The sequence below is a fragment of the Bufo bufo genome, chromosome 2 (assembly GCF_905171765.1).
Source record: "Bufo bufo chromosome 2, aBufBuf1.1, whole genome shotgun sequence".
NCBI lineage: Eukaryota > Metazoa > Chordata > Amphibia > Anura > Bufonidae > Bufo > Bufo bufo.
In genome coordinates, this window is record NC_053390.1 from 648,107,620 (window position 1) to 648,122,578 (window position 14,959).

General features: G+C 44.8%; 1 protein-coding gene across 2 annotated transcripts in view; it reads left to right on the forward strand.

Annotated features, from left to right (window-relative positions):
• The window catches only part of ARHGAP10 (Rho GTPase activating protein 10), a 351,925-nt gene that overhangs the window by 195,472 nt on the left and 141,494 nt on the right, over window positions 1-14,959 (forward strand). The gene's annotated exons all lie outside the window — the stretch shown is intronic.

The window sequence follows — 14,959 nt, forward strand, 5'->3', positions numbered from 1 at the left end:
GAAACTGTGCGTGCACTTCAGCCACTCTTACCTTGCAAAACGCACTCTTCTTGAGCTGCAAAGGCAAAATTCTCTTTTGATACGCTTGATTGATAAGGAACTCCATGCTACATACCGTATATGCCGGCGTATAAGACGACTGGGCGTATAAGACGACCCCCAACTTTTACACTGAAAATATAGAGTTTGGGATATACTCGCCGTATAAGACTACCCCTTTTTCAACACACAGCAGTACATTACTGCATCCCACCACCATCCCTGGGTACCTCTGCCATCCCTGCATCCCACCACCATCCCTAGATACCACTGCCATCCCTGCATCCCACCACCATCCCTAGGTACCACCGCCATCCCATGGTATCACCACCATCCCTGCATCCCACCACCTTCCTTGTCCTCCCTCCCTGCCTCCCAGACCCTAAACATGTGCCACCTATACCCTGAACATGTTTTTATTATGTTATTCTTCATATTCACATATGCACAGCTGCGCCGCACTTAGATACGCCGCACGGAGATCTCGCACATGCGCAGGAACGAGATGCGAGCGGATGGGAGGATGGCGGTACAAGGAGCATACAAGGTACAGAGCAGGGGGGAGGCATACAAGGTACAGAGCAGGGGGCGGTATACAAGGTACAGCGCAGGGGGGGGCATATGCCGTGGGTTACATCGCAGCTCTCAGCTGCTGGGGATACAAGGCAATAGCCCGGGCTCTCTCTGTTGATAATTCGGGCGTCCCGGCACTGCAGCGCCCGCCATACCCGGCGTATAAGACGACCCCCGACTTTTGAGAAGATTTTCATGTGTTAAAAAGTAGTCGTATACGCAGGAATATACAGTATGTTAGAATGACTGTACGAGCAGAAGAAGGCAGTTAACGATTTCTGAATGCAGAAGATGGACAGGTCTTCTTCCCAGTGTAACTTCCACGTTAGTCAGTTGCAGCTCATGCGTGATACTTGCCTTTTTCTCTGGCCCTTTGAGGAGGCCACTTTGTCAGTTGGCAGAACTACTGGATGAATTATGTTATTCCACTCTTATACGTCCCGGTGGGGATGCTGACAAATCTTATTGGCGAGGGGACACGATGTGGCACCTACATCTCACGGCCGCCTGAGCCCTGAGGAGGAGGAGGAAGACCTAAATTTCCAGGATTTCTATGCACAACTAGTTGGTTAAATTGCGCAAGCAACAAGAGAGGAGCAGGAGAAACATGAGGAGCTAGAGGGTGATGACGAAGAAGACACAGATGACCCCGACAGACTGTAGCAGTATGCAGTGGAGATGGAGGCAGGGAGGCCCTCTGAGTGCAAATGGCCAGATACATGCTGTCATGTTTTTGTAGCGACAGCCACATTGTCATGATTCGGCAGAGGGATGACTACTGGCTATCCACATTGTTACCCTCTTGCTACCAAAGTTCCCTAGGCAGCACCAGTTCCCTATGCAGCAACTTCAGTTTGGAGTCTATTAGGGATCGACCGATTATCGGTTTTACCGATATCGGTCGATATTCAGGATTTTGAACGCTTCCGGTATCTGCATCTATTTTGCCGATATATCGATAACGTATTGGGAACAAGGATCGCGCTGCTGACAGCGCTCTCCGTGTTCCCTCAGCAGCACAGGGGAGAAGGAAGCAGTGTCTCCCTCCCCCATGTGCTGCTGCTGCCGCTGACGCCAATGAGAGGAGGGAGGACAAGAGGAGGGGAGGGGCTGTGGCCACTGCGCCACCAATGAAGATAACTCTCTCGTTAATTCATATACAGGAGGCGGTAGATGGCTGCAGAATCACATAGCCGGCTCCCGACCTCTATAACAAGTAGCTGCGATCTGCGGTAGTTAACTGCCGCGGATCGCAGCTTCTGCTCATAGAGGTCGGGAGCCGGCTATATGATTCTGCAGCCAGCACCCGCCTCCTGTATATGAATTCATGATAGAGGTATCTTCATATCTTCATTGGTGGCGCAGTGCGCCCCCCCCCCCCCCCAATTCCCAGTATTAACCTCTTAAGGACATAGGGCGTACAGGTACGCCCTTGTGCCCTGGTACTTAAGGACACAGGGCGTACATGTACGCCCTGTGTTGTTCCGATCACTGCCGCCCGCAGGCACCTAGGCTAAATGCGCGGGGGGGTCCCGTGACCCCCCCATGTCTGCGATCGCGGCAAACCGCAGGTCAAATCAGACCTGCGGTTTGCTGCGATTTCTGCATTTTCTGATCCCCGCGGTCCCTGACCGCGGGGATCAGAAACTTTAGTAGTTCTAAAAGATATCTGTATCCCCCCCCCCCCCTGCACCCCTGAGTGATTTTAGGTGCAGGGGGAGGGTTGCGGGCGGTGCGGGAGGCAGGCGGTTCGGCAGGCGGTTCGGCAGGCGGGATCGCGATCCCCCGCCCGCCTCCCCTTAATTAATCGTTGGCGTCTAGTGGGTATACCAGGGTGCCAGCACATTGCTGGCACCCTGGTATAAACGGCTGACATCTATGCTGCGATGTCAGCCGTTTAACCCTTTCCATACAGCGGTCCGTACGGACCGTTGTATGGAAAAGGTTAACAGCTCAGGGAGCTCCCTCCCTCATCGGGGGGCTGCTGTGCCTTTGCAGCCCCCCGATGGAGAGGGAGAGAGCCCCCCGACAGATCCCCTCCTTACCCTTCCCCGTCTGCGCAGTTCTGGCCAGTACTGAGCAGACGGGGAAGGTTCCCATGGCAACAGGACGCCGTCTCAGGTATCCTGCTGTCCATGGTGCTGAACAGATCTGTGCTAAAAGGCATAGATCTGTTCAAAGTGTAAAATACAGTACAATATATATTGTACTGTACTGTATTATACAGACATCAGACCCACTGGATCTTCAAGAACCAAGTGGGTCTGGGTAAAAAAAAAAAGTGAATAAAAGTGAAAATAAAGTAAAAATCAAAAAACACATTTATCACTGATTAAAAATGAAAAAAATAAAATTCCTTACACATGTTTGGTATCGCCGCGTCCGTAACGACCTGATCTATAAAACGGTCATGTTACTTTACCCGAACGGTGAACGCCATAAAAATAAAAAACTATGATGAAATAGAAATTTTGCCCACCTTACTTCCCAAAAAAGGTAATAAAAGTGATCAAAAAAGTCACATGTACGCCAAAATTGTAACAATCAAACCGTCATCTCATCCCGCAAAAATCATACCCTACCCAAGATAATCGCCCAAAAACTGAAAAAACTATGGCTCTTAGACTATGGAAACACTAAAACATGATTTTTTTTGTTTAAAAAATGAAATCATTGTGTAAAACTTACATAAATAAAAAAAAGTATACATATTAGGTATCGCCGCGTCCGTATCGACCGGCTCTATATAAATATCACATGATCTAACCCCACAGGTGACCACCGTAAAAAAATAAAAATAAAAACGGTGTAAAAAAAGCCATTTTTTGTCATCTTAAGTCACAAAAAGTGTAATAGCAAGCAATCAAAAAGTAATATGCACCCCAAAATAGATGCCAATCAAACCGTCATCTCATCCCGCAAAAAATGAGACCCTACTTAAGATAATCGCCCAAAAACTGAAAAAACTATGGCTCTTAAACTATGGAAATACTAAAACATTTTTTTTGTTTTAAAAATGAAATCATTGTGTAAAACTTACATAAATAAAAAAAATTGTATACATATTAGGTATCGCCGCGTCCGTGACAACCTGCTCTATAAAATTACCACATGATCTAACCTGTCAGATGAATGTTGTAAATAACAAAAAAAAAACGGTGCCAAAAAAGCTATTTCTTGTTACCTTGCCACCCAAAAAGTGTAATATAGAGCAACCAAAAATCATATGTACCCTAAACTAGTACCAACAAAACTGCCAACCTATCCCGTAGTTTCTAAAATGGGGTCACTTTTTTGGAGTTTCTACTCTAGGGGTGCATCAGGGGGGCTTCAAATGGGACGTGGTGTAAAAAAAAAACAGTCCAGCAAAACCTGCCTTCCAAAAACCGTATGGCATTCCTTTCCTTCTGCGCCCTGCCGTGTGCCCGTACAGCGGTTTACGACCTTTTATGGGGTGTTTCTGTAAACTACAGAATCAGGGCCATAAATAATGAGTTTTGTTTGGCTGTTAACCTTTGCTTTGTAACTGGAAAAAAAATATTAAAATGGAAAATCTGCCAAAAAAGTGAAATTTTGAAATTGTATCTCTATTTTCCATTAAATCTTGTGCAACACCTAAAGGGTTAACAAAGTTTGTAAAATCAGTTTTGAATACCTTGAGGGGTGTAGTTTCTTAGATGGGGTCACTTTTATGGAGTTTATAATCTAGGGGTGCATCAGGGGGGCTTCAAATGGGACATGGTGTCAAAAAAACTGTCCAGCAAAATCAGCCCTCCAAAAACCATACGGCGCACCTTTCACTCTACGCCCCGCTGTGTGGCCGTACAGTAGTTTACGGCCACATATCTGGTGTTTCTGTAAACAGCAGAGTTAGGGTAATAAAGATACAGTCTTGTTTGGCTGTTAACCCTTGCTTTGTTAGTGGAAAAAATTGGTTAAAATGGAAAATTAGGCAAAAAAATGAAATTCTCAAATTTCATCGCCATTTGCCAATAACTCTTGTGCAACACCTAAAGGGTTAACGACGTATGCAAAATTAGTTTTGAATACCTTGAGGGGTGTAGTTTCTTAGATGGGGTCATTTTTGGGTGGTTTCTATTATGTAAGCCTCGCAAAGTGACTTGAGACCTAAACTGGTCCCTAAAAATTGAGATTTGCTTCTAAACTTCTAAGACTTTTATAACATCCCGAAAAAATAAAATATCATTCCCAAAATAATTCAAACATGAAGTAGACATATGGGGAATGTAAAGTCATCACAATTTTTGGGGGTATTTCTATGTATTACAGAAGTAGAGAAACTGAAACTATGAAATTTGCAAATTTTTCCAAATTTTTGTTAAATTAGGTATTTTTTTGTGCAAAAAAAATATTTTTTTTGACTTCATTTTACCAGTGTCATGAAGTACAATATGTGACGAGAAAACAGTCTCAGAATGGCCTGGATAAGTCAAAGCGTTTTAAAGTTATTAGCACTTAAAGTGACACTGGTCAGATTTGCAAAAAATGGTCTGGTCCTAAGGTGAAAAAAGAACAAACCACGTCCCACGGCGCAAATTACCGTCAGCCAGTCACCAGGATCAAGAAGGAATCTTTTATTGCAGCGATACAACGCGTTTCGGGGAATCACTCCCCTTCATCAGGTACAAAAAAAGGTGCAGCTTTTTTTGTACCTGATGAAGGGGAGTGATTCCCCGAAACGCGTTGTATCGCTGCAATAAAAGATTCCTTCTTGATCCTGGTGACTGGCTGACGGTAATTTGCGCCGTGGGACGTGGTTTGTTCTTTTGCATCATCATCTTCTTGGGGGCTCCAGGCTTCTCCTTTTGAAGATCTCTTGTGGTCCCGTGGCTGCAGACCGCCATATCCAGACGTCCAGGCTTGTTTGAAAATACCTGCAATAGTGTTGTGCCTACATTTGCACAACCACACAAGGTGAGCCTTACCATCTTTCTCCGTATATTACTATACACTCACAGAATTACCCTATGGTGCCCATCTGTTTTGTTACAGATTTTAAAAAAGTAGCCTGCTATATTACACTAAGGTGAAAAAAGGCTGTGTCCTTAAGGGGTCAAAGACATTGGTGGCGTAGTGCGCCCCCCCCTCCCCAACCCCTGTATTAATCATTGGTTGCACAGTGCGGCCCCCCCCCAACCCCAGTGTGAATCATTGGTGGTGCAGTGTGCCCCCCCAACCCCAGTATTAAAGCCATGGTGGCGCAGTGCCCCCCCCCCCCCCACCCACCCAAGCTCCCTATTTTTAATCATTGGTGGCAGTGGCCACTGGGTCCCTTCTCCCCTCCTCCTCAGTGGAAGTTCCGATCAGAGCCCCAGCAGTTTAAGCCTGGGGCTCCAATTGGTTACCATGGCAGCCCAGGATGCTATTGAAGCCCTGGATGCCATAGTCAGCTCCCTTGCTGCTGTGTGCACAAATTATTATTTTTTTAAATGAAAATTCACTGACTATCGGTATAAATTATTGGCTATCGGCCTGAAAGTTCACAGATTATCGGTATCGACCCTAAAAAATCAATATCTGTCGATCCCTAGAGTCTATGATGAGCAGTTTTCTTCAGCTGCCTACAGTTGGCCATTCAGCAGAACCTCAACCGGCAGGTGGTGGCATACTTAGATTGCATCTGGTCACCCATGATCCAAGAACCCTGGCCAATTTTGCCATGGGCATGCTTTCCTGCCCGGCCAGTACTGGGTGTTGCGGGGGGCATAGTTACCCCAAGAGAACTCTCCTTTAATCCCAAAATGTTGAGAGACTAATGTTCCAGACACCGGTGCCTGATGCAACAGAATAGATCATTCTGCCACTAATGATCATACTGTAGTGTGCTGGCACACCAGATTATTCTGCAAAATGGGCCATTACTTGAGGCCAATGCTGCTGCCACCCTCCTGATGCTGCCCACCTGCTGCCTCTACTGCCATTCCTACAAAGGAGCTTCTTGCCCTATTATATGTACATGCAGCGATTTCCTCCGCAGCCTGTGGAGGAGCGATAGCTATGCCATCGCTCATCACCATATTGTCTAGTGCTTTGCCGGCGGCATATCGTTATTAGACAGCACAATCTGCCGCCGGCAAGTACTGATTTACACTGCAAGGTGATTGCTAAGGAGCATTCATGCAAAGTCTCATTAGCGATTATCCGCGGAAATTTCGGCCAGTGTAATACAGCCCTAACCGTCTGAAAGAGGCTTTATGGATGCTCAAAATACAGGATTTTTTTTATTTTTTATTGGTTTCCCGTTTTGATGGATAAGAAGAACAGAAAAATAAACAGTGATGTTAACACAAAATTACTGCCACTGCTGCTGCTCCCCCTTCCTATCTCTTATGGGGCCACTACTGTCACCTTCCCACTCTGTAATGGGGCTACTACTGCTGCTGCCACTACCGTCCCCACTTTGTCAGGGAGTCACTACTGCTGCTTCCATATCCCCACTCTGTCATGGAGCCACTATTGTCACGGTTAGTGGCACTGTTGCTGCCACTGTCTCCACTCTGTCATAGGGCCACTATTGTCACTATTACTGCTGCTTCTTCCACTGTCCCCGCTCTGTCATGGGCCCACTTTTGTCACGGTTACCGCCACTGCTGCTGCTACCACAGTCCCCAGTCTGTCATGGGGCCACTACTTGAATCTTGGGGCAATGCATGGTTAAGTGCACAGCGATAAATTAGACCTGACACAAACATTGACCTGTAAAAACAATTCTCCACTACTTTATTGGCGCTACCTCCATTTCTTTATTTTGTTCCATAAAGGAGCCATTTGGACACAGCTCCTGTAGCGGCGCGCACATTTTTTTGCTTTACTGAAGGATGCTGCATGCTTTAATTTTTAACAGATGCAGTTATCTATGAATCTTGGTGCATACTATTACTGCCGCTGCTGTCAACTTGAATCTTAGTGCACTGCACAGTTAAGTGCACGGCAATAAATTTTATCTGATGCTTTTTTTTTAACCCGTAATATTGATGCACAGTAATTCGACAACTAACAGAAGCAATTGGCTATGAATCTTGGTGTAGACGGTGATAAATTACAACTGCCTGTAATATTGATGGCACAGTACCTACAGAACGGATTAACTATGAATATGGGTGCACTAGAACATAATACACTCTCCCTGTACACTCTCTCTGCAATTTAAGTTCCAAGCTTTTACACTGAGATTGGGCCACCAAGTGGGATAAATATGATTAGGCAGAGGGGCCTGGGTATACCAGATATATCGTGATTGATGACAATTTAATTCGGAAAGAATCTAATTTCTTGAAGAAGTTTGGCGAATCGTCCGGACCAAATTTTTCAAAACTTCGCTCATCTCTAGACTGGAGGACATCATGGTCCTCCTTTTGTATGTATTCAAAACATAAATTGATCTGCACATCTGATCATATAGATAAGTACACGTCGTCAATCACATCTCGCAAAGTGTGAGAATAATTTCAGTACAGGAGCCATAGGAGTAGTAGGGCTCCTCAGGTAGATGATTATATCCCTAAATAAAACTAGAGTAGGATATGAAATCATTAAGACCTGGCTTGACAGTTTGTCCATTGTGCCTCTTTCCGAAGCAGCATGTTGTTAATCCCCAACTGTAGGCAATTTGAAAATGCTCAATTTCTTGAAATTTGATCTCCTGGAATTCCCCTCCATGTTTATCGCATACATGACTCAATATTGGGGTCATCTCTTCTTCTAATATCCCCCAGATGATCACCAGTCCACCTCCTAAGCTCCCTTTTAGTTTTGACAATATATTGTCGTGAGCAAATACACATGGCCACGCATATTTCTCCTACTGTTTTACAATTTATAAAATATCTAATTGGGTAGAAGCAACTCAATAAAGAACTGGTAACCTGTCTTCCTTTCCTGAAAGAATTACACGCTATACAGGTCCCCAGGGCCGTCTTTAATATTGATTGGACCCTGGGCAAGAATTTCCTTGGGCCCCCTGAAATGCTAAGGTCCCTCTGTCTTCATGAGTGATTATCGCAGGGAAGGCAGGTTAGTTAGTGTACCCGAGCATTAGATTTTAAGATGCCTGTGGCCACCGCGGGGGCACAGGAGGCAGAAGCACAGCTCCTGCACAGCCCGTCTCCCCTTTTCAAATAGAAGACGGGTGGACCTTAGCAACGCTCATTTCAGAGAGCGCTGCTAAGGGCCATTTCAGCCACAGTTTTCTACTAAAATTAAACGTTTTGGCTAAATAAACTATATTCTAAAAATGTTACTTATCACTTGCCCTACACTTTAGCAAAAAAAATAATTAAATGGCACTAACACTTTAAGCTCTTCCAAGCGACGGTCGTCCTGAGGATCGGTGATAAACGCCTGTCATATGGTTGCTAATCACTGCAGTATTATTTATTTAGGGACTGTAAGCACATGCAGTCTCAGGAGTGGGTCCACACCACACCCCTGCCTTGCAGCCTCATAGGAGTACAGGACCAGTATCTGCACATGTATGTATGGCATAATTAATGGAATGCCACATCACACATAACATGACATGAGTTACCAGGCTGCCTGGTAAAGACCTGTGTCACTCATGTCATGTCATGTGTGATGTGTCATTCCATTAATTATGCCATACATACGTGTACAGATACTGGTCCAGGCAGCAGGCCAGCAGACACATTATTATTGCCACATCATGTGTCACACACTCACATGCCACTCTGACTGTACTGTACAGCCATTCAGACAGTTCCACTTCCTTTAGAAAAGCGAGCCTGCAGTGCACACCAGCGACAAGGGACTTACTTACAGATAGTCTAGAGGTGACCGTGACTCAGGTGAGTAACCGAACCGTTACTGAGTGTCTAGACTAGTGATGGTGGTGGTGATGGACTGGGTGTCTCCTCTGTGACGCGGCCGCCTTTGCAAGTTGAGGAACTTGAGGTCCGAGGCAGAATGTGGCACAGAGGCAGGCAGCGTACCAGTGGCGTTGCTAGGGCTGGTGTCACCCGGTGTGGTAGAAAATGGGGTCACCCCCTCCTTTCCCCCCGAAGCAATAATTTTTTAGCCATATATGGGGGCTATGGTGGCGCTACTGCCATATGGGGCATCCGTTAGCTCAGCAGACCCCCCCCCCCCCCTCTAGCAGTCAGAGCCTGGTCTCGGGAGGGGTACTTTCAGATTATTTTCTGTCCGCTGCCACAAAACAATGGTGCTTATAGAACAGACTACACAGTGTAGCGGTATACTGTATATTGTGGGGCACAGTGTAGGCTATATGTGTATAACATAAACATATTTCACATGAAAACTTACAATTACTTGGCTTGGCCCTTGGGGATCTCGGACACCACTTCCACACTTTGGCCGGGGGCTCGGCGGAGCTGATGTTGTGCTTTATCCTAATGAGAAAGATTTCATAATAAGGATTTGGGGAAGGGGCAGAGGAATAGCAGAGCAGGGAGAGGCTGGTGCTGCTACTAGGGGGTCATACCATGGGGGAGTAATAAAGCCCACCATAATGATCCCCCCCAGTAGAAATAATTCTCCTTTTAATGTGACAGTGCAAAAAATACCCCCTTGTAATGCCCCCAGTTGAGCTAATGTCCCCATAGTGCCCCCATAATGTCCCAGTATAAAATACCCCTATATAGTGCCCCCAGTAAATTCCCCCATAGTGCTCCTCTCCCCCCTTCCTGCTAGTGCCCCCCATAATGTACCAGTATAAAATGCCCCATATATAGTGCCCCGGTAGATGCCCTCAGTGTCCGGCCTCTGATAGGCTGCCGGCCTAGTGTCCCCCATAATGCCCCCCAATAATGTGCCAGTAAGTATCCCCATAGATGCTTCCCCCATGTGCCAGTATCAAGTGCCTCTCTCCTCCGCCCCCATGTCCCAGTATCATAGTGCCATCTCCCCCCCCCCCCCCCCAAAAAAGTGCCAGTATCAAGTGCCTCTCTCCTACCCCCCCATGTCCCAGTATCAGTGCCATCTCCCCCCCCTTAAAAGTGCCAGTATCAAGTGCCTCTCTCCTTCCCCCCAAGTGCCAGTATCATAGTGCCAACCCCCCCCATGTGCCAGTATCAGGGGCCAACCCCCCTCCCCCCCACATGTGCCAGTATCAGGTGCCTCCCCATGTGCCAGTATCATAGTGCCAACCCCCACCCCCCCATGTGCCAGTATCAGGTGCCAACCCCCCTCCCCCCATGTGCCAGTATCAAGTGCCTCCCGCTCCTCCCATGGCAGTAACAGTAGGGTATAAATAAAAAATAAAAAAACACTTATACTTACCTCCATATCAGCGATGCGATGCAGCCTCTTCCTGTGTCCCGCCCTGTATGTCCATATATGGAGTTAGTGCTTGTGTATTCTAATTTAGCCTGTATTTCAGAAAAGTTTCTGCTGGGATTCAAACCTACAACCTTCTGTATCAGAGGCAAAGTATTTACCCACACAGCCATAAAAGCTGAATTGCTACTGACTGAAAAAATATGAGACTTCTACTGTTATAGCTGGCTAAGTGTACATCTATACACATGACAGCTGCCCTAACACACCCAGCACTACTATATCTCTATATGACAGCTGTCCCAGCACACTCAGCTCTCCTATATCTCTATATATGATAGCTGCCCCCAGCACACCCAGCTCTGCTACATCAAATACACATGAAAGCTGCACCAGCACACTCAGCTCTACTATATCTCTATATATGAAAGCTGCCCCAGCACACCCAGCTCTTCTACATCTAATACACATGACAGCTGCACCAGCACACTCAGCTCTACTATATCTCTATATATGACAGCTGCCCCAGCACACCCAGCTCTGCTACATCTATATATCTCTAAGTATTGCTATACAGTAGATAGATATATAGAGATATAGCAGAGCTGAGTGTGCTGGGGCAGCTGTCATGTGTATAGATGTAGCAGAGCTGGGAGTGTTTGGGCAGCCTTCATGTGTATAGATGTAGCAGAGCTGGGTTTGCTGGGGCAGCTGTCATATATAGAGATATAGCAGAGCTCAGTGTGCTGGGGCAGCTGTCATGTGTATAGATGTAGCAGAGCTGGGGGTGTTTCGGCAGCTGTCATGTGTATAGATGTAGCAGAGCTGGGTGTGTTTGGGCAGCTGTCGTGTATAGATGTAGCAGAGCTGGGGTGCGGATCCGTCATGGATCTGCACAGACGGATCCGTTCAGATAATGCAACCGTCTGCATCTGTTCAGAACGGATCCGTTTGTATTATCTTTAGCATAGCCAAGACGGATCCGTCTTGAACACCATTGAAAGTCAATGGGAGACGGATCCGTTTTCTATTGTCAGATTGTGTCATAGAAAACGGATCCGTCCCCATTGACTTACATTGTGTGTCAGAACGGATCCGTTTGGCTCACGCAAGCAGCGTTTTGGTGTCTGCCTCCAAAGCGGAATGGAGACCGATCGAAGGCAAACTGATGCATTCTGAGTGGATCCTTTTTCCTTTCAGAATGCTTTAGGGTAAAACTGATCCGTTTTGGACCGCTTGTGAGAGCCCAGAACGGATCTCACAAATGGAAAGCCAAAACGCCAGTGTGCAAGTAGCCTTACTCGATTCAATCGAGTAACCGTTTCATTCCTAGTCTGCACGCCTCCTCACATTTCCTGATGACCCTATTGAGTCATTGTCCATTCTCTTGGCCTTTGGCTGTAACAGATTGTTCTGGTTGTAATTTATGGAGTGCTAGTATTTTTGTTTTAGAACTGCCTGGGGATATCCTCGTTGTATGAATCTCTCTTTCAGGTCATTGATGGCCAATGTCACTATCTGCTTTTAACTAGCAGAAAAGAAATATAGTTTACACATTGCATATTAACATAGATTTTAATTCTAGAAAAAAAACATATGTCCATCCAGTTTAGCTTATTATCCTGCAAGATTGAGCCAGAGGAAGGCAAAAAACCCAGTGAGGTAAAAGCCAATTTTCCTCAATTTTCCTTCCCATCTCCAGTCAGGCAATTTGAATAACTCAGTAGATCAACAACCTCTCCAGAATTCTAGTAATTTTAACCTGTAATATTATTACACTCTAGAAATGCATCCAAACCCTATTGAACTCTTTCCATGAGTTCACCATCACCCCTTCCTGTGACAGAGTTCCATAGTCTCACTTCTCTTACAGTAAAGAACTCCCTTCTAAGTTGATGGACAAACCTTCTTTCCTCTACACATAGAAGATGTCACCTTGTCACAGTCCTTGGGGGAGATCTCTGTACTGACCCCTTATGTATGCATAGTTATTAGATCTCCCTTTCTTTTCTAAACGAAATAACCCTAATTTTGATAATCTTACTGAGTACTGTAGTTCACTCATTCCAGTTATTACTTTAGTTCCCCTCCAATCAACCCCCTGAATCTCTGCTATGTATTACTTGTGCACTGGTCCCAAAATTGTATGCAATACTTCATGTGCGGTCTGACTAATAATTTGTAAAGTGACAGAACTATGTTTGCATCACGTGCCTCTTTGCCCCTTTTTATATACCCCATAATCTTATTGGCCTTGGCAGCTGCTGCCTGACATTGGTTTCTACAGTTTGCTGTCCACTAGAATTCGTAAGTCCTTTTCCATGTTGGTGTTACCCAGTGTTTTATAGTTTAGTATGTACTCGTGATATGTATTATTTCTTCCCATGTGCATAACCATTTCATTTGTCAGTGTTGAGCCTCATCTGCCACTTCTCTGCCCAAGCCTCCAATCTATCCAGATCCATCTGTAGCAGTATCCTGTCCTCTTCAGTGTTAATTACTTTACATAGTTTAGTGTAGTCTACAAAAATGTATATTTTACTGTGCATCCCCTCTACATGATCATTATTCAATTCATTGAAGAGACCCCTGTTGCACCCCACTAGTGATCTAGTCAGAGTATGTACGGTTAATAACCACCCTCTGTTTCTTTGTAGATGTCAAGATATATGACTTCCTACGACTCACCCTGGTCCAGTCTAGAACTTACCTCCTCGTAGAAACTGAATACATTAGTTTGATAGGACCAATCCCTCATGAAGCCATGCTGATATGGTGTTATACACTTATTTTCATTGGGAATACTCCAAGATTGCATCTCTTAGAAATCCTTCAAACAGTTTACCCACAACAGATCTTAGTGGCCTCTAGTTTCCAGGCTCAGTTTTTGACCCATTTTTGAAAATTGGCACCATATTTGCTAAGCACCAATCTTGTGAAACACTCCCTGTCCATATAGAATCAGAAATAAGGGTACATGACTTAATTCTCTTTGGATACAGTGGTGCATTCCAACTGGATCCAATGATGTGTCTATTGTAGTCTTGTAAAAATACAATTTCCATCTTAGGCCTTGTACACACTTCAGTTATTTCCATGAGTTATTGCAAGCCAAAACTAGGTGGGTGGGATCCACACATATCAGACATTTATGGTATATCCTATTGATATGCCATAAATGTCCAGATGGCATAACCCCATTAATTTTATTGTAATTTTTGCTACATCTGTGCTCTATACAAAAAGGAAAATTAGTTTTACAAGACTAGAAGGTTTAGAAAGATTAAAGAAGACAAAAAAGAAGAAAAAGATGTTAGAAAGGGTTGGGGATCAAGTTGAATTAGTAAGGAGTGTGGTAATTATAGTATACATACAAATACAGCTATCAAGCATGTAAGAGAAATCAATCCACTCCAGCACAGCAGAGCCTAATGAGGAGAGGACATAACAGACCAACCACAACAGCCTAGAATTATCTAGAGTGTTTGTTGCATATTTGAGTCTTTAGAAGAAAAAAAAAAAACATTTTTACTGCTTTTACAAGACACAATTTTCTGTGCAGATGTTAACAGTGCTTTCATCTGTTGAAAACTTGTCAGCTGGTAACATAGCGGTAAAACCACTTGTGGTTTTTACAGTGTCTTAAAAGTGCAACAAAATCTAACAAAACACACCCTATGTAAACCTGTGTGAGCCTTATGTGATCAATTAAGAAAGGAAAAACATTTTGTTAGGTGCTAGATATCAAATTTGTAGAGCCAGGAAGTATGTAGGTGGAAAGAACAAGTGGAATCTTGCATGTTATTACAAGGCTTTATATTTCTGACATGTCATTTGTCCTCCATATGGGCATTTTCAAAGAGACCCTACATAATCCTTGGTGATATAAAATGGTGTCAAGCAATTTGTCTGGATGATTGTGTACAATTGTGTAGAAAAATATCACACAGTCAGTGATTTGGTGGGTAGATTTAAGACTACCCACACTACAAAAACTTCTCCAGCATATACAGCAGATCTATACAAAATGGGGCTTCATTCACCCAATAGAGGCTAAAAGAGGGCCATATAC